This window comes from Stegostoma tigrinum, chromosome 4, assembly GCF_030684315.1.
Source record: "Stegostoma tigrinum isolate sSteTig4 chromosome 4, sSteTig4.hap1, whole genome shotgun sequence".
Lineage (NCBI taxonomy): Eukaryota > Metazoa > Chordata > Chondrichthyes > Orectolobiformes > Stegostomatidae > Stegostoma > Stegostoma tigrinum.
The window spans coordinates 81,619,070-81,641,863 of record NC_081357.1 but is presented as its reverse complement, the minus strand read 5'-3'; the positions used below and the strand labels follow the sequence as shown (position 1 = coordinate 81,641,863).

The 22,794-nt window shown below is 40.8% G+C and overlaps 1 long non-coding RNA gene across 3 annotated transcripts in view; it reads right to left on the bottom strand.

The window, feature by feature from the left end:
* Nucleotides 1–4,524: 4,524 nt before the first annotated feature.
* LOC125452866 (uncharacterized) overlaps nt 4,525–22,794 on the bottom strand; it is a 129,097-nt gene continuing 110,827 nt past the window's right edge. For all 3 annotated transcript variants that reach the window (XR_009445696.1, XR_009445697.1, XR_007247620.2), the window contains 2 exons: nt 16,305–16,488; nt 4,525–5,151 (listed from right to left, as the gene is read on the bottom strand). This is a non-coding gene — a long non-coding RNA (uncharacterized LOC125452866). The remainder of the gene's footprint in view (nt 5,152–16,304; nt 16,489–22,794) is intronic.

Sequence of the window (22,794 nt, the reverse complement as noted above, 5' to 3'; positions counted from 1 at the left end):
GGCTGAATATTTTCCATCAACCACCATTCATTGCCTTCTTACAGAAAGCCAGTTTCTAATCCACACTGCTAAATCTCCCTCAATCCCATGCCTCCATATTTTCTCCAATAGCCTACCATGTGGAAACTTATCAAAGGCTTTACTGAAGTCTATGTACACCATGTCAACTGCCCTACCCTTATCCACATGCTTGGTCACCTTCTCAAAAAACTCAATGAGGTTTGTGAGACATGACCTGTCCTTGACAAACCCATGTTGACTATCTCCAATCAAATTGTTGCTTGCTAGATGATTATAAATCCTGTTACGAGTTGGATGACACTTCATCAGAACTGGGTTAATCAGTTCTGTCAGCAAATTCTGTTTTTTGTCTCAGATCTCCAGCAACTGCAATTGATTGCATCACAGATTTACAGCACCTGCAATATTGTGTACAGAGTAGGACCAACAACGAGTCACTCCTGACAAAGTACACCTCTCCCTTTTAGCGACTCAAGGCGTGATTGAATGCTGACGTTACGATGCCCTTCAGTGGCTCGGAGATACTCGTCGCACCTGCGCCTCTGGAAGCATATGCCTTTCCGCTCAAGCGGTGATGGAAATTAAAATTATAGGCGCAGATGACGGGTTAAATCTCACAATGATCAGCAGGATGATGTACTGATTTATGGAGTGTTACAATAATCAATAGAATACTGTGTCTTAATAGAATGAAGTGCTTGAGCATAGGTCAAGGAAGTGTAGAACAATGGTAGTACACCTAGGTTAGCTATTAATGGCAGCTCACTTGCTTGTGGCAGATGTAATAATAAATAAGAAACTCGGATACAGGCACAAGATGGTTTCTTGATGCAAGTTAGCAACAAAATGGCTTCTAGGGTGCAAACTGTTTACTAATTCTGCTAAAGCTACGTAATCACAAACCCTCAGGCCGTTGTAAAGAAAGATAGTCGACAATGATAATGGGAACTGCAGATGAAGGGTCTAGGTCCAAAATGTAAGCTTTTGTGCTCCTGAGATGCTGCTCGGCCTGCTGTGTTCATCCAGCTTCACACTTTGTTAAGATAGTAGACAATGCGCTTGTCAAAATACAACAATAACCTCATAAGATTGAGAAGCACTAACCGCTCTGGCTGACCTTCAGTGGCTCTCTGTTGCAAGATAGAAATGATCTAAGAGTAGTGTCATAAGTTGTTTACCAATTAATACCATTGGGCATGCTGATAATTTTGAAGAAAATAGGTTAGCAAAAGGGTATAAAAAGTAACCAGCCCCAAGGATCGGGGACCATCGGGAAACCATTTTTCTGATTGTCACAGCTTTTGTTTGTGAATAAAAGTTTAACTTCCTGAAGAATTCTCCGCATCTCTACTACAGTGGCTGGTGACGATTGACATGTCAATCACTCAAACACCATAGGGTGTGTCCCAGGTGGTGTGTCATTCGCCCCCAATAGAAGAATCAAGTTGGGGTGCAAGGAGTGGAAGGGAGAGCAGCTCTCGTGTTCAATCAGCTCGTGGGTGACAGGGCGGCTATGTGCAGTGATAGTGGGCTAGGAGGATACGATGCAGGGCTTAAGCATAGATACCGTGATGTTAGTGTCCAAATCAGCAGCAGAAAGGGATGAGAAAATTCTGTTTTTCCGCTGAGCCACAGCTTGTGGGAGTCAGTGTTCCCGCAAGTATTTTTAAGGATCTGATTTCTTTCTGCAGCTTCAGTGAAGGAAAGAGACTGATAGGAAGAAATTAATGGAGAAGGGAAGAAGCTAACGTTGGCTTCTGCACTTGAATGCATCCGAGTCACCGAGAGACCAAAGTAATGGGAACTGCAGATGCTGGGGAATCCAAGATAACAAAGTATGGAGCTGGATGAACACAGCAGGCCAAACAGCATCTTAGGAGCACAAAAGCTGACATTTTGGGCCTAGACCCTTCATCAGAAAAGTCTAGGCTGGAAACGTCAGCTTTTGTGCTCCTAAGATGCTGCTTGGCCTGCTTTGTTCATCCAGCTCTACACTTTGTTATCACTGAGGGACCATCTCATTGAGGGGATTGTTGTTGATGGATTTCTCTGTTCTTTCACACAGTGTGCATGTTTATTTGGGCGATTTTATTCGCACACGATGTGAAGTGAGTTGTTTGTCACAGATTATGTTTTCAAAAGTTGAAGGAGTTTCTTTGATTCCATAAAAGAAGAATAACAATGATTTTATTTCTTCCAGTCGCAAAACTTTATTTCTCCCCCACCACTCCCCTGACCTCACTGTTTCATTAAAAACTATACCATGCTGCCTAAGATGCTGGCAGAGAGGAGAATTTTCATGAAGATGCTGGGGACTATCTGCTGCTAGTGGCTCTCAAATTGACAATATGTTCAGTTTTTAAATCTTGGCTTATTCTAGGGAGCAAGCAAAATTCACTGTGGTGTCTCACAAGCACACCACTGCATTTAGGTAGTCACTGATACACTTTTCAGGTGACTTCATTAGCTACAACACAGATGTGTCAGGTCAGCTGAGTGTTGAGCATGATAGCTGGATACCCTAAAATACTGGAAGTCATAGACTGCATGCAAGTGACCATCATTGACTCTCATAAGAGATCCAGGGCCAGTCAGGAGCTGTAAGGCATTTTGTTTCATCCAAGTCTCACTTATTGTGATCACCACCAGAAGATCATGCAGGTCTGTGCTTAGTGCTCTGGGAATAGCTGAAATTCTCAGCACTCACATGAGCTGCAATTATATACACCCCCACCACAAATTGAGGGATAGATACTTATTGAAAGGGGTCAACTGCTGAAGAGGTGACTCATGACTGTAGTAAAGAATCAGCATAAATAGGTTGAGTACAAGTAGAACACGAGGCACGCATTCACCATCGTCACCATTTACTAATCTCTCAACATCCACATATACTGATGAGAGGGAGATTGCAGTATTTATGGTCTGGTTAGATGCCTCCAATGTCATGTCAGAGCATATATAATTCCTCAAATTTGTGGCAGATCTTCACAAATTTCTAGTTTGAATCTTTTTAATACATTTTCTACAACCGAAACAAATAGTTTTGAAAATAGAAATTGGATTTCTGCTAGACTTCCTAGCAGATATAGTATCAAGTTTAAAACTTTTCTTTTGAGAAAGAAAGTATACTACTTTCTTATGGCTGTACATGTACAGACTTAAAGACAAGCTTTAACTCTGTAATTTTAATGTTTAGTTTTCACAGCACACAAACTTGGAAGCATTTAAGATTCAGTGCCAGTTGTTTCCAACTTTTTTATCTTCATCTGCTAACCAATTTTGAAAAATAATCTGATGTCAACAATAAAGGGCTTTAACAATGGCTTAAATGTTTTTTGAATGAATGATATTCTCTCAGTTAGGTAAAATTTGTGCTTCATCATTGTAAGGGAGGGATCATGAATTCTGGTAGCAGGAGACTCAGAATCAATTAACATTAATTCCCAATTCCTCAACAGTGCACTCTGCTGGAGTTGCTAGAGGTCTGGAGTGACTTGCCTGGGAATTGGATACTGCAGCAGTAGGTCAAATTTTGTTTTGTGCTTCTAAGATCTCCATTGCTAACCACTGCTTGACAAGGTCAGAATTATTTTTAACATGGTAAAAGGGAAAGCAGTGCTCATTGTTACTGTCAGCCTCCACAATGTACCTATTGTAGTTGTCACAGACGTTGTAGCCCAAATGCTTACAATTAATGCAGCATGCTTGGTACCCTAGTCTTCATGAATAGTGCTTACGGGAGATTACCACAGACTTGCTCCCAGACCGTATCAGAATATTGAATCAACTCATCCCAGGCCATGTTTTATTCTCACAAATGTTCGATGAGTATAGACTATAACTTGAATATTTTCAGGAAATGATTTTTGAAGGTCAGAGAGTCAAAATCTTGCTCTCTCTCTAACAGGTTTAAAATGTTGAAGCCGAGAAAAACAAAGATATGAAATCAAAAAATGGGATAAAAAGCTGTTAGAAAGAGCTCCAAAAGAGACAGGCGAAGATGAATTTAAGATAAAGGCAGGGAGGCACAAGAAACAGGAAATTAGAGTGACTCCAAGAATCACATGGGAACTGACTGTTGCAGGAAGGAACATCAAGCTATAAGTAAGGACTGGAGGAGACTATTGACACACAAGGACTGAATGGCTGGAACACATTTTTGAAGATTGTAAGTGAGTCATCCCTTTCTCCAAGACATATCAGAGATAATGGGAACTGTACATGCAGGAGAATCCGAGATAACAAAGTGTGGAGCTGGTTGAACACAGCAGCATCTTAGGAGCACACCTGCCGTGTTCATCCAGCTCCACACTTTGTTATCCCTTTCTCTAAGTCTGGTTCAATAACAGCACCACACCTTGGCAGCTGAATGTCAGGCTGGTTGAAATTGCCATATCAAATATTTTCAAAAGGTCTGGACAATGAAGGACATCCTAGATGACAAGAGTTGAGGAGCAATTTGAGTTTTGATTTTGAATTTGATTTATTGTTGTTGTCACGTGTGCCGAGCTATAGAGAAAAACATTGTTTTGCATGCTACACAAGTAGATCATACCATACAAAATGCATAAGGCTTGTCAAACTTCCAAGAAAAGGAACCTCTGTGACTGCAATAACTAGAGGGTATAATATCACTGCTCGTACCTGACAGGGTCTTCAGCATGGTGCTTCTCAACACATTGTCTACTTCTGCTTCCAACGCCCATTGTGGAGATCATGCTGTGAGCAAATCTTTATGTTTAGGAGCATCACCATAGAGCAGAAGCTAGAAGGCATTTGTTATCAACTTCATTAATTTCAAAAAGGGTTTCAACAGCATGTATCAGTAGTCACTCTGATAATTATACAGCAGTACCATATCCTGGGCCAATATATTAATACCTTCAAAGTCCAAATGCTGTATCAAAACTAATATGGGCAGCAGAGGTTTCTCCAGCATCAGAGGAGTACAGCAACGCTGCATGTCCTCTCCATTCATTTTCTTCTTGGTTACTGATTTCATCATGAGGAAGGTGGTAGTGGGTGAAGTCTTTGGTACCACATAGTAACACCATTACTTGACAGACCTGGATTGCACAGGCAACATTGCCTTGCTGGTATGAGAATCTTGCGTACCGCAGACATGTCCTAAGAATAATGTCAAAGATTAGATTAAACATCAGCTGTAAGAGGACTAAAACAATGATAAATAGACAGCAACAAGACTCTTCCAACACCATCAGATAACTGAACGTCATGGACGATGATCACTTCTCCCAGCTAGGAAGCAGCTTCTTTAGAGAGAGTGATATAGATATTAACGCCCACACAAGAATAACCAAAGCGGCATCAATTTTCCAACAGGACTACATAGTCTAGAAATCCACATGATCAATGCAACCATAAATCAGAAAAACCACGTCTCTATTTTAGTATCAACTGTAATCTATGCCGCAGGACATGGAATAGAACACTAAAGATGCCACAAAAGCTAGATATCTTTCAAAGTGATGCATACGTAATATCCCATGAAGAGACAGCATCACTAACAAAAAAGTACTCCTGAGGACTAGTTAGAAGTAATTGTGGTGTGGAAACAGATAGACTAAGACTGTCAGGAAATTTCCTTCATTTTCTGGATGTAAGCCCCACCTGACAAAGACAGAGTTGACCAAAGAAAACGTAGTGAGGGATAGAGAAAATGGGGAATTATAGACCGGTCAGCCTGACATCAGTGGTGGGAAAGATGCTGGAATCAATTATAAAAGTTGAAATTATGACTTTTGGATAGCAGTAACAGGATAGGTCAGAGTCAGCATGGAATTACGAAGGAGAAATTGTGCTTGACTAATCATCTGGAATTTTTTGAGGATGTAACTATGAAGACGGACAAGGGAGAGCCAGTGGATGTAGTGTACCTGGACTTTCAGAAAGCCTTTCATAAAGTCCCACATAGCAGATTAGTGAGCAAAATTAGGGCACATGGTATTGAGGGCAAAATACTGACTTGGATTGAAAATTGTCTGGCTGACAGGAAGCAAAGAGTAGTGATAAATGGGTCCCTTTCGGAATGGCAGGCAGTGACCAGTGGAGTACTGTAAGGTTCGGTGTTGGGAACACAGCTGTTTACAATATACATTAATGATATAGATGAAGGCATTAAAAGTAATATTAGCAAATTTGCTGATGACACAAAGCTGGGTGGCAGTGTGAAATGTGAGGAGGATGTTATTAGAATACAGGGTTACTCGGACAGGCTAGGTGAGCGGACGGATGCATGGCAGATGCAGTTTAATGTGGATAAATGTGAGGTTATCCACTTTGGTGGCAAGAACAGGAAGGCAGATTACTATCTAAATGGAGTCAAGTTAGGTAAAGGGGAAGTACAATGAGATCTAGGCGTTCTTGTACATCAGTCAATGAAAACAAGCATGCAGGTGTCAGGTTCGTTTTCAGAGACCCTCACGGACATGCTGCAATAACAAGACACTGACCTGTTTAGAAAAACACAAATCCTTTTATTACCAAGCAAGTACAAGCTGTGGAGAATCACTGTACTCAACCCGGCACAGAGTCTCGCAAGTAATTCTCCCCGAGTAGCGTGGACAGACCCTGCTTTTTATACTTTACAGAAGACATGATACAGAAAACAATTTCACAATTTACAAAAGACATGATTCATGAAACAACTACTACAGCAGACAAAGACAGGATACCAAACAAGTACTGCATCGAGAACATAAAAGACCAGGATATAGTATCAATTGCTAGTGAAGTAGCTGCTAATGGCAGGAGGCAATTTCGAATTGTTGTCCAGGACAGATTCTGATTTCAAGTTGCCAGTGTGTCTGGCTAGGACAAAGTCAGTGCCCTGGCCCCTTTGTCAGCGACAGAAGTTGCATGCTTTAGAGGTTTCACACCTTTACAAATTTTCCCCACCTAACCCTATTTGAAACAGTTTGATTCTAATTTTAATTCAGTCAGGATGCTTAAGACAGTGTCTGCATACCGATGTGTGAGAAGATAAGGAGTTACAAAAGCTTTACACTGAATTCCTAGCTGGGCAGGAAGCTTCAGGGCAGTGCCTGTGTACCTATGTGTAGGTAGATAAGAGTTTACTTCTATAAATTAAAGTCTCTGCTTAGGAATCAAATGCAGATAAAAGACTTTAATTTATAGAAGCATAGAAATCAATGGGATGTTATCACATTAACATCTCACAGGTACAGCAGGCGGTGAAGAAAGCTAATAGCATGCTAGCCTTCATAACAAGAAGAATTGAGTATAGGAGCAAAGAGGTCCTTCTGCAGCTGCACAGGGCCCTGGTGAGACTGCACCTGGAGTAATGTGTGCAGTTTTGGTCTCCAAATTTGAGGAAGGACATTTTTGCTATTGAGGGAGCGCAGCATAGGTTCACAAGGTTAATTCCCAGAATGGCGAGACTATCATGTGTTGAAAGATTGGAGCGACTGGGCTTGTATACAGTTGAATTTAGAACATAGAACATAGAACAGTACAGCACAGAACAGGCCCTTCAGCCCACAATGTTGTGCCGACCATTGATCCTCATGGATGCACCCTCAAATTTCTGTGACCATATGCATGTCCAGCAGTCTCTTAAATGACCCCAATGACCTTGCTTCCACAACTGCTGCTGGCAACGCATTCCATGCTCTCACAACTCTCTGCGTAAAGAACCTGCCTCTGACATCCCCTCTATACTTTCCACCAACCAGCTTAAAACTATGACCCCTCGTGCTAGCCATTTCTGCCCTGGGAAATAGTCTCTGGCTATCGACTCTATCTATGCCTCTCATTATCTTGTATACCTCAATTAGGTCCCCTCTCCTCCTCCTTTTCTCCAATGAAAAGAGACCGAGCTCAGTCAACCTCTCTTCATAAGATAAGCCCTCCAGTCCAGGCAGCATCCTGGTAAACCTCCTCTGAACCCTCTCCAAAGCATCCACATCTTTCCGAAAATAGGGCGCCCAGAACTGGACGCAGTATTCCAAGTGCGGTCTAACCAAAGTTTTATAGAGCTGCAACAAGATCTCACGACTCTTAAACTCAATCCCCCTGTTAATGAAAGCCAAAACACCATATGCTTTCTTAACAACCCTGTCCACTTGGGTGGCCATTTTAAGGGATCTATGTATCTGCACACCAAGATCCCTCTGTTCCTCCACGCTGCCAAGAATCCTATCCTTAATCCTGTACTCAGCTTTCAAATTCGACCTTCCAAAATGCATCACCTCGCATTTATCCAGGTTGAACTCCATCTGCCACCTCTCAGCCCATCTCTGCATCCTGTCAATGTCCCGCTGCAGCCTACAACAGCCCTCTACACTGTCAACGACACCTCCGACCTTTGTGTCGTCTGCAAACTTGCTGACCCATCCTTCAATTCCCTCGTCCAAGTCATTAATAAAAATTACAAACAGTAGAGGCCCAAGGACAGAGCCCTGTGGAACCCCACTCACCACTGACTTCCAGGCAGAATATTTTCCTTCTACTACCACTCGCTGTCTTCTGTTGGCCAGCCAATTCTGTATCCAAGCAGCTAAGTTCCCCTGTATCCCATTCCTCCTGACCTTCTGAATGAGCCTTCCATGGGGAATCTTATCAAATGCCTTACTGAAGTCCATATACACCACATCCACAGCTTGACCCTCATCAACCTTACTAGTCACATCCTCAAAAAACTCGATAAGGTTTGTAAGGCATGACCTACCCCTCACAAAAAAAATGTCCTTCCTCAAATTTGGAGACCAAAACTGCATTTAGAAGGATGAAAGGGGATCTGATTGAGACGTAAAGGATTATTGAGGGATTGGACACTCTGGAGGCAGGAAGCATGTTTCAGCGGGACATTGACAGGATGCAGAGATGGGCTGAGAGGTGGCAGATGGAGTTCAACCTGGATAAATGCGAGGTGATGCATTTTGGAAGGTCGAATTTGAAAGCTGAGTACAGGATTAAGGATAGGATTCTTGGCAGCGTGGAGGAACAGAGGGATCTTGGTGTGCAGATACATAGATCCCTTAAAATGGCCACCCAAGTGGACAGGGTTGTTAAGAAAGCATATGGTGTTTTGGCTTTCATTAACAGGGGGATTGAGTTTAAGAGTCGTGAGATCTTGTTGCAGCTCTATAAAACTTTGGTTAGACCGCACTTGGAATACTGCGTCCAGTTCTGGGCGCCCTATTATAGGAAAGATGTGGATGCTTTGGAGAGGGTTCAGAGGAGGTTTACCAGGATGCTGCCTGGACTGGAGGGCTTATCTTATGAAGAGAGGTTGACTGAACTCGGTCTCTTTTCATTGGAGAAAAGGAGGAGGAGAGGGGACCTAATTGAGGTATACAAGATAATGAGAGGCATAGATAGAGTTGATAGCCAGAGACTATTTCCCAGGGCAGAAATGGCTAGCACGAGGGGTCATAGTTTTAAGCTGGTTGGTGGAAAGTATAGAGGGGATGTCAGAGGCAGGTTCTTTACGCAGAGAGTTGTGAGAGCATGGAATGCGTTGCCAGCAGCAGTTGTGGAAGCAAGGTCATTGGGGTCATTTAAGAGACTGCTGAACATGCATATGGTCACAGAAATTTGAGGGTGCATACATGAGGATCAATGGTCGGCACAACATTGTGGGCTGAAGGGCCTGTTCTGTGCTGTACTGTTCTATGTTCTATGTTCTATGTTCTGCTGATGGGTGAGTCCAGAACCAGAGGACACAGCTTAAAAATAAAGGGTAGGCCATTTAGAACAGAGTTGAGGAAAAACTTCTTCACCCAGAGAATGGTGGATATATGGAATGCTCTGCCTCAGAAGACAGAGGAGGCCAACTCTCTGGATACTTTCAAGAAAGAGGTGGATGGAGCTCTTAAAGATAGTGGAATCAAGGGCTATGGGGATAAGGCAGAAACAGGATACTGATTGTGGATGATCAGCCATGATCATAATGAATGGTGGTGCTGGTTCGAAGGGCCGAATGGCCTACTCCTGCACGTATTGTCTATTGATATTCATTTAAGAGGGGCCTTTCAAGAATTGGACGCCACCTGGGACGGAGCAAAATGGTCTCCGTTGCTGAAAGTATTTGACACTTACGTTTTCAAAATGGCATTCAAGGGGCACATGCATTCATATATAGTTGTGACACCAATCATGCCACATGACAACTTGCTGCAGCTGTATGTGTGCCCACAAAGTCTGCTGGCAGTACAAAGAACATACATTGCAAACACAAATCAACCTGCAATTCTGATTTTATCAGTGTGTTATCTAGAAGCTCATTAATCTAGCTGTCTCTTAACCTCACACAGCCGAACTCAGAATAAGCAGGTGGAATACAAATCATCAGTGCCCCTTGTGTAGTTTTTACTTCCTTCAAAACTACTGTCAAAACCAGTAGCTTCCAGACAAACGTGGACTATGTTGCTTGCTTCTTGGACTTGATCCTGACTGACAGAATGAACAGAAGCCAAACCAAACAGGATAAACTACTAGAAAAGGCAGGGTCGAGGGGGTCGGGAGCAGGGTGGGGGTGAGAGGTAGTGCAGGGAAGGTTGGGGAGAGCTTCCACCAGAAATATTGATTCACCAAGGGCTTTTTGGGGTAAAATTTAATAATTGAAACCTCAGTGAAAAGTATCAGTGAGAAAAAGAAATTCCTTGCTGGTGGCTCCTTGGAGGCAATAATGGGATTTAATTAGGAAGGATGGTAGGGGACCAGAATCCCACCAGAACGAGACTCTGGGTTGGAAAGTCCATGCAAGCCGGCCTACCACCATGCTGCATGTATGACAGTTTGAACTGCATGGGTCACTAGTCACCTTAGGTCCAGGGAGAAGATTTTCTTAATTAAAGGCAAGCATTGTTTGATTAAGGGACTGAACAGTGGGAAATGGGAATGTGAGGGCATTGAGAGCCATCCCCTGCTCCTGAGCTAAACCTTGCCTCATTGATCGCACTGTCTTTATTTAAGGAATAGGAAAAAAGCTATTAATTGTCTGAGCACATCTATATAACAGGTGTAACATAGCCTCGTGGCTTGAAGTCCTGAAGGGAGACTCACTGATCAAACTGATAAAATGGGTTCATCTACTGCAGGATAGAGTAATTTTGAAGTTTCTAAAAAACCCTTTTAGCAGCATATTCTTGGAAAGATAGGTCAAACAATGTAAATACTGCATTTGTGCGGAGAGAAATATTTGAAAGGGAATTATGTAAACCAACTAAAGAAGCAGATATATAGAAGGCAAGCTATGGAAAGTCAACAGATATGTTCATGAGTTGCATAATGCGGCAAGGGTAAGGTTCAGTTAGGTGCATCTTGATGTTGCCATGGTATGATATTTCAATTAGGTGCAAATTGCTAAAAATCGGTTCCATTCAGTTTAAAATAGAACCAGGAATCTTCTACTGATAATACAAAGAAAAACTGGCAGGTATCTTTGAGATGCACGTTAATGATTTTCTGTGTGGAGATTTTGTAGAACTCAAACAATATGTGTTAAAATTGATAAACATTAATAGTCAACCTGCAGGAGTCTTTAAATATAATGGTTGAATATCAAGCAGAAGTCAGGACTGGCATTGCATCAACAGCCCTACATAGAACATAGCAATTGCATCCCAGAAGGCCAGGTCCTCACAGAAAGATAACCCTGAGTGAACTATTGAGGCAGAACAGTTAGGTTTGAATCACCAGTTGAAATGGTTTTACACTCAGACTAGCCTTGATGTCAATTACACTATTGGTACTGAATACCATGTTAAACATACTACAGTTGACATTCTCACAGCAAATAAAACATTAAAGTAAATTCAAAGAAATATGCACCCCTGTTTCCAGTCTTGGGTGATGAAAAAGTATGAAATAAATATTTTTAGTAATGCTTTACATGTCAATCTTCCAAATAGAAATCATAAAACAGTGAGGTCTATCATATTCTTTATGTGAAAGAATAATAAATCTCACCTTTGCCTGAAAAGCTAAGAAAGTTTGAAAAGTATTGTTAAAAGCACTTTAATTCCTGAAACACTGGCACTATATAGGAAGCAATAAATATGGGAACGTATTTGCCTGAAATTCTAAGGGAAATCTTAACCAAAATATCTTAACCAAAAGAAAATGTAGATAACCAGTCTCTTTAGGATAATGTTCATTGAACAAAAGGATCACAGGGGAAACAATGTAAATTGACCTTGCAGGTGTGCGGAAACATTTGAAATAGAATACATTTTGAAAACAATGTGGGTAGATGCAAGTCATCAATTGCTAGGCCATTTTATAAAGGGAACCAAAAGAAAACATTTGCCCTAAGAAACTATTAGATACCCTAAAAGTGGAATGTCTTGAGTTAGAAAGAGAACTTGGTGTTAGATAATATGGAGGACAATGTTGGAGATGGCATTAGAGTAGGATGCACCATCCAGAGCTCATCTGCTCCACCCATTCCGTTCTTCTTTACTTCTTTTTCTCCTTTTTCTCTATTTTTCCTGTCAGTGCTTTTTTATACATCTTCTTCCCTCTTTAATTCTCGGCCTCTGCCATTGACTCCCGACTTCCAGTGCAGTGTGGAGCCAAAGTTGGTGGGGACTAGAAGCTCGGGGCCAACATGGTCTGCTGTACTGAACTTTTATTTCTGTAGTGCTGGGCATCTTATCTCTGTATTGACCAAATCTTGTAACTAAAGAAACAGTGCCCAGGTACTTGTGTATCTAAGTCGGCATTCTAAATAGTAATGTATAAACTTTTCACAATACTCATTGTGCGTACGTGACAAGATCAATTCTATTCTATTCTTTTCAAAGATTTTTTCCATGAATTGTCTTGAAGTTGTTTCCTGCTTATAGAAACTTCTTTTTAAAAAATGAACAGAGAAAAAGGGGTCTGTTAATGGTTGTAATACAGCCAATATGGGACACAGAAGAAAAACATTTTTCTTTGATTTGGAAAATTTATCAAAAATTGAAATTCAAAGGAAAAATCGGAATCAATTAACATCTGGCTACTCACATTGTTAAGTTTGATAGTTTTCTCTAAGGTTAAAAAGAAGTAGGTAGTGGCTATTAGATTATCTGACCACGGATAGAACAAAGAACAAAGAACAAAGAAAATTACAGCAGAGGAACAGGCCCTTCGGCCCTCCAAGCCTGCGTCAATCAAGAACCTCTGTCAAAGCTGTCAACTATTTTCTAACAGTCTGTGTCCATTTGCCCCCACCCATCCGTGTACCTGTCCAGATATATCTTAAAAGATGCCAACGTGTCTGCGTCTACCACCTCCGCTGGCAACGCATTCCAGGCACCCACCACTCTCTGCGGACAGACCTTTCCACACATATCTCCCTTAAACTTTCCTCCTCTCACTTTGAACTCATGGCCCCTAGTAATTGAGTCCCCCACTCTGGGAAAAAAGCTTCTTGCTATTCACCCTGTGTATACCCCTCATGATTTTGTAGACCTCAATCAGGTCCCCCATCAATCTCTGTCTTTCTAATGAAAATAATCCTAAGCTACTCAGCCTCTCTTCATAGCTAGCACCCTCCATACCAGGCAACATCCTGGTGAACCTTCTCTGTACCGTCTCCAAAGCATCCACATCCTTTTGGTAATGTGGCGACCAGAACCGTATGTAGTATTCCAAATGTGGTCGAACTAAAGTCCTATACAACTGCAGCATGACCGCCAACTCTTGTACTCAATAGCCCGTCTGATGAATGAAAGCATGCCTTTATCGGCCAGAGCATTGAGTTCAGGAGTTGATATATCATGTTACAGCAGTACAAGACAGTGGGAAAGCCACGTTTGGACTACTGTGTACAATTCTGCTATGGAAAGGATATTATTAAACTGGAAAGGGCACATAAAATGTTTACAAGATTATTACCAAGACTGGAAGGTTTAGGTTATAAGGAGAGGCTGCATAGGCTGGGACTCTTTTTTTACCCTGGAGTGCGGGAGGCTGAGCAGTGACCGTATAGAGGTTTATAAAATGACGTGCATAGAAAAGGTGAATAGTCAAGGTCTTTTTCCCGGGGAAGAGGGCCCAAAACTAGAGGGATTAGGTGTGAAGGGGAAGATTTAAAAGGTGCCTGAGGGGTAACTTTTTCACACAGAGTGTGGTGCATATGTGGAACGAATTAAGGTAAAGGGGTTGATTGATTTATTTAATGTCAGATGTACCAGAGTACAGTGAAAAGCTTTGTTTACAAATAGCACCAGCAGATCATAGTAAGCAAGGATTTACAGATCAAAGCTTGCAAAAAACTTAGATTGATGCATACAGGTTACATTGCACGGGGCGTGCGTTAGGCAAGGTCAATGTTAGCAAGATCAGTATTATTTGAGGCTAGAGATCTCAAGTGTTAGACTAATAATGGCTGGGAAAAAGCTGTTCCTGAACCTGCTGTTGCATGTGTTTAAGTTTCTGTACCTTCTGTCTGATAGCAGAGATTGTAGGAGATTGTTACTGAGGTTCAATGGGTTTTTGATGATGTTGGCTGCCTTTTTGTGGCAACAAACTGTGTAACTGGAGTCCATGGATGGAAGGTTGGCTTCTGTGTTTGTCTGGACTGTTCACACAAACTTCTGTAGTTTCTTACAGTTTCCTGGGCAGGGTAGTTGCCAGTTATGCACCTGGATAGTATGCTTTCAATGGTGCATCTGTCCCTGCAGACATGCCAAATTTCCTGGGCTGACTGAGAAGGAGCATTATTTTGCCTTCTTGACCATTGCATCTATGTGGAAAGTTCACGACAGGTTGTTGGTTATTGTCACTCCAAGGAACTTGATGCTGTCCACCCTCTCAACCTCAGTTCCGTTGAAGTAAATGGGGACATGTTCTCCTCTTTTCTTTCTGAAGTTTATGATCAGTTCTTTAGTTATGCCAACATTGAGAGAGAGGTTGTTCTCATTGCACCATGTCACCAAGTCTTCTGTATTTTGACTTGTTATTAGATATCCGTCCTACTATGGTGGTATCGTCAGTGAACGTGTAGATAGCATTCATTTGGAATTTGGCAACACAGTCGTGCAGTTACCTATTTTCACAGATCGCAGTCTGTGTGTCAGAAAGCTAAGGATCCAGCTGCAGAGGGAGCCAAAATCAAGGTTTCAGCATTTTGAGATGAGTCTGGAAGGGATAATGGTGTTGAATGTGGAGCTGTAGTCAATGATCAAGAGTCTGACATACATGTCCTTGTTGTCCGGATGTTCCAGGAATGAGTGCAGGGCTAAGGATAAGGTAGTCACTGTGGACCTATTACATTGGTGTGCAAATTGTAGGGAATCAAGGCAGGCTGGAAGACTGAAGTTGATATGAGCCATAACCAGCCTCTTGATGCACTTCATGATTTATGGGGGTCAGAGCCATGGAATAGTATTCATTAAGACACGTTGCATGTTCTTTCTTAAGTACCAAGATATTGGTGGCCTTCTTGAAGCAAGTGAGGACTTCAGCTTGTAATAAGGCAAGTTTGAAGATGTTGGCAAATACTTCCACCAGTTGGCCTGTACAGGAACTGAGTGCTCAAACGGGGACACTATCTGGGTTCGACGCTTTACTTGAGTTGACTCCCAGGAAGACCGATCTGACATCTGCTATGGTGATAGTGAGTATAGGTGTATCTGGGGCTGTTGGGCATGTGTCACCGTGCCACTGGAATTCAGTTCAAACAATGTCTAGAAAACATTGAGTCCATCAAGGCGGGATGTGTATGTCCGCTATCTTGTTCTATTTTATTTTGTATCCATAATTTTGTTTAGGCCTTCCCATCAGCACCAGGAGACCTGCGGCAACATGAATGCTAGATGTCTGGTCTTCAGTAGGGACTGGATTTCCTAGCTACTGGAAGAATTTGTAGAGGCGGGTACAATTACAACACTTACAAGAGATTTGTACTCGAATTTAGAAAAGAAAGGTTTAGAGGGATATGGGCCAAACGCAAGCAAATGGGACTATTTCAATTTAGGAAACCCAAAGGGTCTGTTTCCATGCTACATACCTCATAGACTCGATGTTATTTACATGTGGCAAAGTGGTCAAAGAACAGCCGATTAACAATCTTCCAGCAGAGACTGAAAGACTGCTTAATTTGCCATTGATATTGTGGAAATAGGGAGGAAAATAGAAGGAAAGGCAAATGAGAAAACTGCTCATCGATTAAACTTTGAGCGAGGCTATTTGGCAAACTGGATGCAAGATTTGGCACAAATAAGAGGCAAAGTACAAAAGCAACATGTAAATGTGTTCATTTGTGTATGTTCTTGAGAAGCTTACTGATATATTTCTTAACTCACTGTCGCTCAAGTGCTGAAGTTGCTCTCACAGTATCAGCAATTTTTTGACATTCTTGACTGGACTCTACTTTATTTCAGAGGGCACTTAGGACTTTTCTGGGCCTGGAGTCAAATAGGCCAGTCCAGGTAAGATTGGTAGATTTTCTTCCAAAAAGCAGTCTTGTGGGTTAGGTGTGCAAGGAACCTGTAACATATAAGAGTCATGGAAGATTTGAAATGTGAGCATCATTACATAATTGTGTCTGTAACAGAGATATTTAGCTAAATTTTTCATTCAGTCACTGACAAGTCTGAAGATGTGCGGAGATTTTTAAGATCCAGCAGGCAGCCTGATAGTTGTTGAGCTGCCTTTGTTCTCATTGGAATTTACCAACTGCAGGGATGCCCATGTAAGAGCTACATTCCACTGCCATGGGCATTGAGTGAGACCCATGCTCAGTAACCAGTCCAGCATGTTTCATTGTGCTAGTTGGTTGTGGGCAAGATTCCTTTCTTACATTTTTTGGAAACTGCTGATTTGGAATAGGGAGGGCAAGCAAAATAGATTTTGTGATGCAGCTGTGAGAGGCACATCTAAATTACAATAGCTACTATGTTAATTTAAATTTTTTTGATCGAGTTACCTAATTCTTAAATGTTTTCTGGTTTATACATTTATATACTCAGCCATTGTAATCATATCTGTGGTGGCACGGTGGGTCAGTGGCTAGCACTACTGCCTCACAGCCCTGGGGACCCAGGTTGGATTCCACAGGTGACTGTCTGTGTGGAGTTTACATGTTCTCCCCATGTCTGTGTGGGTTTCCTCCCACAGTCCAAAGATGTGTAGGCCAGGTGGATTGGCTATGCTAAATTGCTCATAATGTTCAGGGATGCATAGATTAGGTGGGTTATAAGGGAACAGGTCTGGGTGGGATGCTGTGACTGTCAGTGTGAGCTTGTTGGGTCAAAGGGCCTGTTTCCACACTGTAGGGATTCTATGATAGTATGGAGTTTGTTTTTACCAGTTTTGCAAGGAAAGAACAATAGTTCAAAGTTAACTCCCATTTCACATAAATGCAAATATCTAATGTGAATTGTTAAGAGGGATCAGGAATTTAGTTTCTGGAAAATTTGTTTGGATATATTGGCATGGCCTGTAATGTAGGTGTTCAAAACATTTTATACTTCTGTATTATGCCCTTTTTACTTTTGGATAACCAGCATTGGGATAACCATTAATTCCTAACATTAGGAGTCCCCAGGTATCACCCACTACCTGTGCTCTGAATACACCTGGGTAATTTTGTTTATTACTTATTTAATTTTGAAATTACACATCACCAGAAATATTACTTTGGCTGCTAAGTGACAGATCTTAAATATCTAAGATGTTCTTTCACTCCAGTCACTGTGGAAGATATCCTTCTTTCACCAAAAAGACAACTGATAGACATTCATTTCAACACAGTGCTGATATTTTTTTCTTTCATATCTGAACTATTTAGTAGATCTGAAGCATTTTAAATATACTTTAAAGAACTTTTGAGATGTTAATTTTCAACAATTAAACTTCACAAAAATAGTTAACAAATAATAGATGATGGAAGAAACTGGTAAAATAAAATATCCCTACTATGTAATGAAAAAGCTCTTGGATGAATTAGTGGAAATGATTTCTACTCTTATATTATGTTATATTACTCTGTTGTTTTATTCTAATACTCTATACAATGATGTGAAGCAGAATTCTATTAGTTATGCCAAGTTATTTGTTTATCCCATCTGTGAATAAACATAAATTTATTGTGAAATTCATTTTTGTAGTAATGATGCTTTGTCCTAATAATAGCCATTGATAAATTAAAAACTTACAAAACAAAAATTATTGGCTATTGAGCTGTTGTTAAAAGACTTTTTAAGATTTCTGTTATCATTAGGATTGAAGTTTTATTTTCTTTGCTCTGTTCCAAAACAGTGATGGTACATACATATATGGTCCTGCCATGTTTATACTGGTACTTTGCAGTGTTTCTTAATGTAGTGACAATGGATGTCTTAACACAGCACATAGGAATTTTCCCAGTGTTTTATATGATTATATCTTATACATCACTGTGACATCAAAGCACAAAGGCCATATCTTGATATCATTCAGGTGTGCGAGCACAAAAAAGTTGGGATACGTGTTGAACATAGTTGTGTCAATGTTTGAGGACGAAAATGGTTAAAATGGACCAATTTCATGAGGTTAAGTCTCTTTCCATGATGTTGCCTGGGCCAGCTGTTACAGCTTCTTGTATATAATAGTAAGGACCTCAAAACCATTTTTTTTAGGACTTCTAACAATTGAAATTCCTAGGGTAAAGGGGTCATTAGTCCTGCATTGCTCAACTTGTTTTGCCATGGATGCATCTTCTTAAGTCACCACCTAACCAACATTAGATTTTTTTTTCCAAAAGGGAAAGTCTACCTACACCCCAAAATCATTGTTGGTATGTATATGCAAACATTTATGTGCAGTATTCCTGCCAGTGCTGCCAATGATGTCATTCCATTCAGTTCACTCATCTTTTGCACTCATTTGGGCATCACAAAGTGTTTCACAAAATGCGTGTAGAATGTTCCACATGGACAACGTTAACCTTTCAGCAGTGTCAGGATACACAGCATTTACAAAAATAAAATCCTCTTCTCAACTCAACAACATTTCTAAGTGCCACTCTGAGATGAAATGGCAACTCCTATTTCCCCCTTTTTTCCAACTTGAGCAGATAGAGGCCAGTGTTTTTCCACCTTAATTATCTTTAAGAAATAATTATTTTTACAGAATTAGTTCTACACTTTCAGTGTAGCTGGTACTACACTGAAAGTTCTATGGGCAATGTAATCACCAGCAGCAGGTGGAGATGATCAGGAAGGATTTCAAACAGAGGAAACTCGAGCAGTTGTGCCTTAATCTCCACCAGCAGGTAGCAATGGGGGGGAAGGAAGGATAATGGGAAGAAGACGTAAACAGACAAAGGATTCCACAACCCAACGTCTTCATTCCATGGAAATTCTGTAAATACTCCTTTTTTTAACTTTAACTTACCTGGTGCCAGAGCCTGTTTCATCGCGTTTGGGCTCCCCATGGTTTCAACTTTCATGTTACATCAGATTAAGAGTTCTGACATAGCTACAGTACTAAGGAAGTAGTACCTCAGTCAATGATAGAATCATATTTTAACAATAGAAATGTAATCTATGACTTCTGCTTGTTCAAATTAAGTAAAGATTTGGCCTCTGTTGGCATTAGGTTATTTCAGTCTAATAGCTAAGTGAAAACCATCTGACTGACTTGTTTCAATATTGTACATATTAATAGAAGATAATTATGATATTCTACAATGAAAGTTTTTTCTTTTCAAATCATTATCAAGTTGTCATAGGAACCTCATTTTTATCTGTAACTGTACAATCCCTGTAAGGTTCTATATAGAAATCTGTAGTACAGATAAAAATTAATAGAAAATATTGATGCAAAGATTCTACAAAAAGGAGACTATAATTAACCTTCAAGAATTAGCTATGATATAATAGACAGCTGCCTAACAGCATAAATGCCTGTGCGTCCTCATCTCCAAAAGCTTTTAGTCTTGCTTTGAATGGAAAGACCTTTTATAGGTGGGCTATTGGTTGGCTATTGCCAGCTAATAAAAAATTAAACCTCTTAAAAGTACTTCAACCTTAAAAAATTGTTGTTATGAAAATAGTTTTGAACATGTATGAACCACTGTCTCCTTGTTTTGCTAAAGCAATTCCTGTTTCAACAATTTTCAGACAACAGTCCAATTTCATTTCCATTTCCTACTAATGACTTCAGGCTATTAGATATGCCTATTTAATGGAATGCTGTGTTTTAGATGTAACATAATTTTATGGGAGTGTCATGGGATGTTTTTCTTTCTTTTCTACTGTCTCTTGAAGCAGATAGGCTGGGGAGTGGGGGGTGATGGCCTAGTAGTATTGTCACTGGACTGTTCTGGGGACGCAGGTTTGAATCCCACCATGTCAGATGATGGAATTTGAATTCAATAATAACCTGGAAATAAGAATCATGATCGTGAATATGGCTGATTGTCAGGAAAATCCCATTTAGGTCACTACTGTCCTTTAGGGAACGAAATCTGCCACCGTTACCTGGTCTGGCCTTCATGTGACTCCAGACCCACAGTAAAGTGACTTTTGACTGGGTTTGGGAATGGGCAATACATGCTAGTCTAGCCAATGATGCTCACACCCCATGAATGAATAAAAAAATGACTCATTAATGAGTTGAGTGTTCTGGTGAAAGAACTGGAATTGACATCAAGATGTGAATTCAAATTAGACGATGGCAAGTTATAAAATTGAATTCAATTGATTTGTTGATTTGGAACCAGAATGTGACTGCTGCTGGATAGTGTCATTGGTTTTGATTGATTGCTCTAGCATCGTCCTTATGGCTACTTTTCATTTATGAACTTAAACCAACTAAGTGTTCACTGACTGTTGTTACAGCTGAATAATTCCTGACAGGGTGCAACATCTATTCATGAACATCAATGGGTAGCAGTCAATGCTAATTGTGAAACCACCAGATTATCATGAAAACCATTATCCTTTAAGGAGAAAAATCTGTTACGCTGACCTGGTCTAGGCTATGCACATCTCCAAGCTCATTATATTGTTAACTCTTAACTGCCCTCTGAATTGATTTATTAAGCTGTTCAGCAAAGAGCAATTAGGGATGGACATGTTGACCTTAACTGCAACACACTTGTTCTGTAAACAAATAAATAAAAGATATTGCTGCATTTGCACATTATTAGAAATCTAAACTCATTGCAGAAATTTGGGGGTATGATTTAACTTCATGAAGCAGCTTTTTAGTGAAAAAGTTGATGTTCCAAGAAAAGCCAATGAACTTCACCAAGCCAAAAGGGAACAATGCAAACTATGGGCTCTCATACCCTAATAGGTTTGTTATAAAATATTTTCTGTAATATTTTTTCTCCTTTTTCTTAGCATAGGAGGTTTAGACATAACCATATAAAAGTTTATAAAATCATGAGGGGTATAGGTAAGTGTTGGGGTGGAATGACCAAATGATTTATTTGACACCCAGGAGTTCACTTTCAGCATCAAAGAGTTTATTGAAATTATATACTGGTGAGAAGAAACCGTCTGAAAATCCAGTCAGGTCTTCACTGGACAAAGGAAAACAGTTCTATTGACAAAACGTTTTGATCCACAGCTGATCTTTATCTTCACTTTTGGGCTCCTGCTGTTTTTCTATTCTGAGACCTTAAGCAGGTAAGATGGAGGGGAGTAAAATAATTTTGCACAACAAAATAAACGTAAGAGACACAGCAAGTACGCTAGCTATGGTGATGATAAGATGATCAGAGGGTTAGATAGGGTGGACAGTGACAGTCTTTTTCCTGAGGACGATGATGTCAGCTTGTACAAGGGGGCATAGCTACAAATTGAGGGGTGATAGATTTAAGACAGATGTCAGAGGCAGGCTCTTTACTCAGAGTGGTAAGGGCGTGGAACACCCTGCCTGCCAATGTAGTTAACTCAGCCACATTAGGAGCATTTAAACAGTCCTTGGATAAGCATATGGATGCTAATGGGATAGTGTAGGGGAATGGGCTTAGACTAGTTCACAGGTCAGCGCAACATCGAGGGCCAAAGGGCCTGTTCTGCGCTGTATTGTCCTATGTTCTATAATTTTTTTATAGATAGCAAGAATTGCCAATGCTGGAAAATCTGAGATAACAAGGTTTGGAGCTGGATGAACACAGCAGGCCAAGCAGAACCAGAGGAGCAGGAAAGCTGACATTTCAAGTCTGGACCCTTCTTCAGAAATGGGGGAGGGGAAGGGGTTTCTGAAATATATAGAGAGGGCGTTGAAGCGGATGGAAGATGGATAAAGGCGCAGATAGGCAGAGAGGTGCAGTGGGAGAGAGATCTACTGAGGTTTGTCTTGAGGGAGGCAGGTAATTTCTTCAAGGTAGGCATCCTTAGCAGGCTTGGCCTGCTGTGTTAGAACATAGAACATAGAACATTACAGCATAGTACAGGCCCTTCGGCCCTCAATGTTGTGCCGACCTGTCATACCAATCTCAAGCCCATCTAACCTATACTATTCCATGTACGTCCATACGCTTGTCCAATGACTTAAATGTACCTAAATTTGGCAAATCTACTACTGTTGCAGGCAAAGCATTCCATTCCCTTACTACTCTGAGTAAAGAAACTACCTCTGACATCTGTCCTATATCTTTCACCCCTCAATTTAAAGCTATGCCCCCTCGTGCTCGCTGTCACCATCCTAGGAAAAAGGCTCTCCCTATCCAACACTCTGATTATTTTATATGTTTCAATTAAGTCACCGCTCAACCTTCTTCTCTCTAATGAAAACAGCCTCAAGTCCCTCAGCCTTTCCTCGTAAGACCTTCCCTCCATACCAGGCAACATCCTA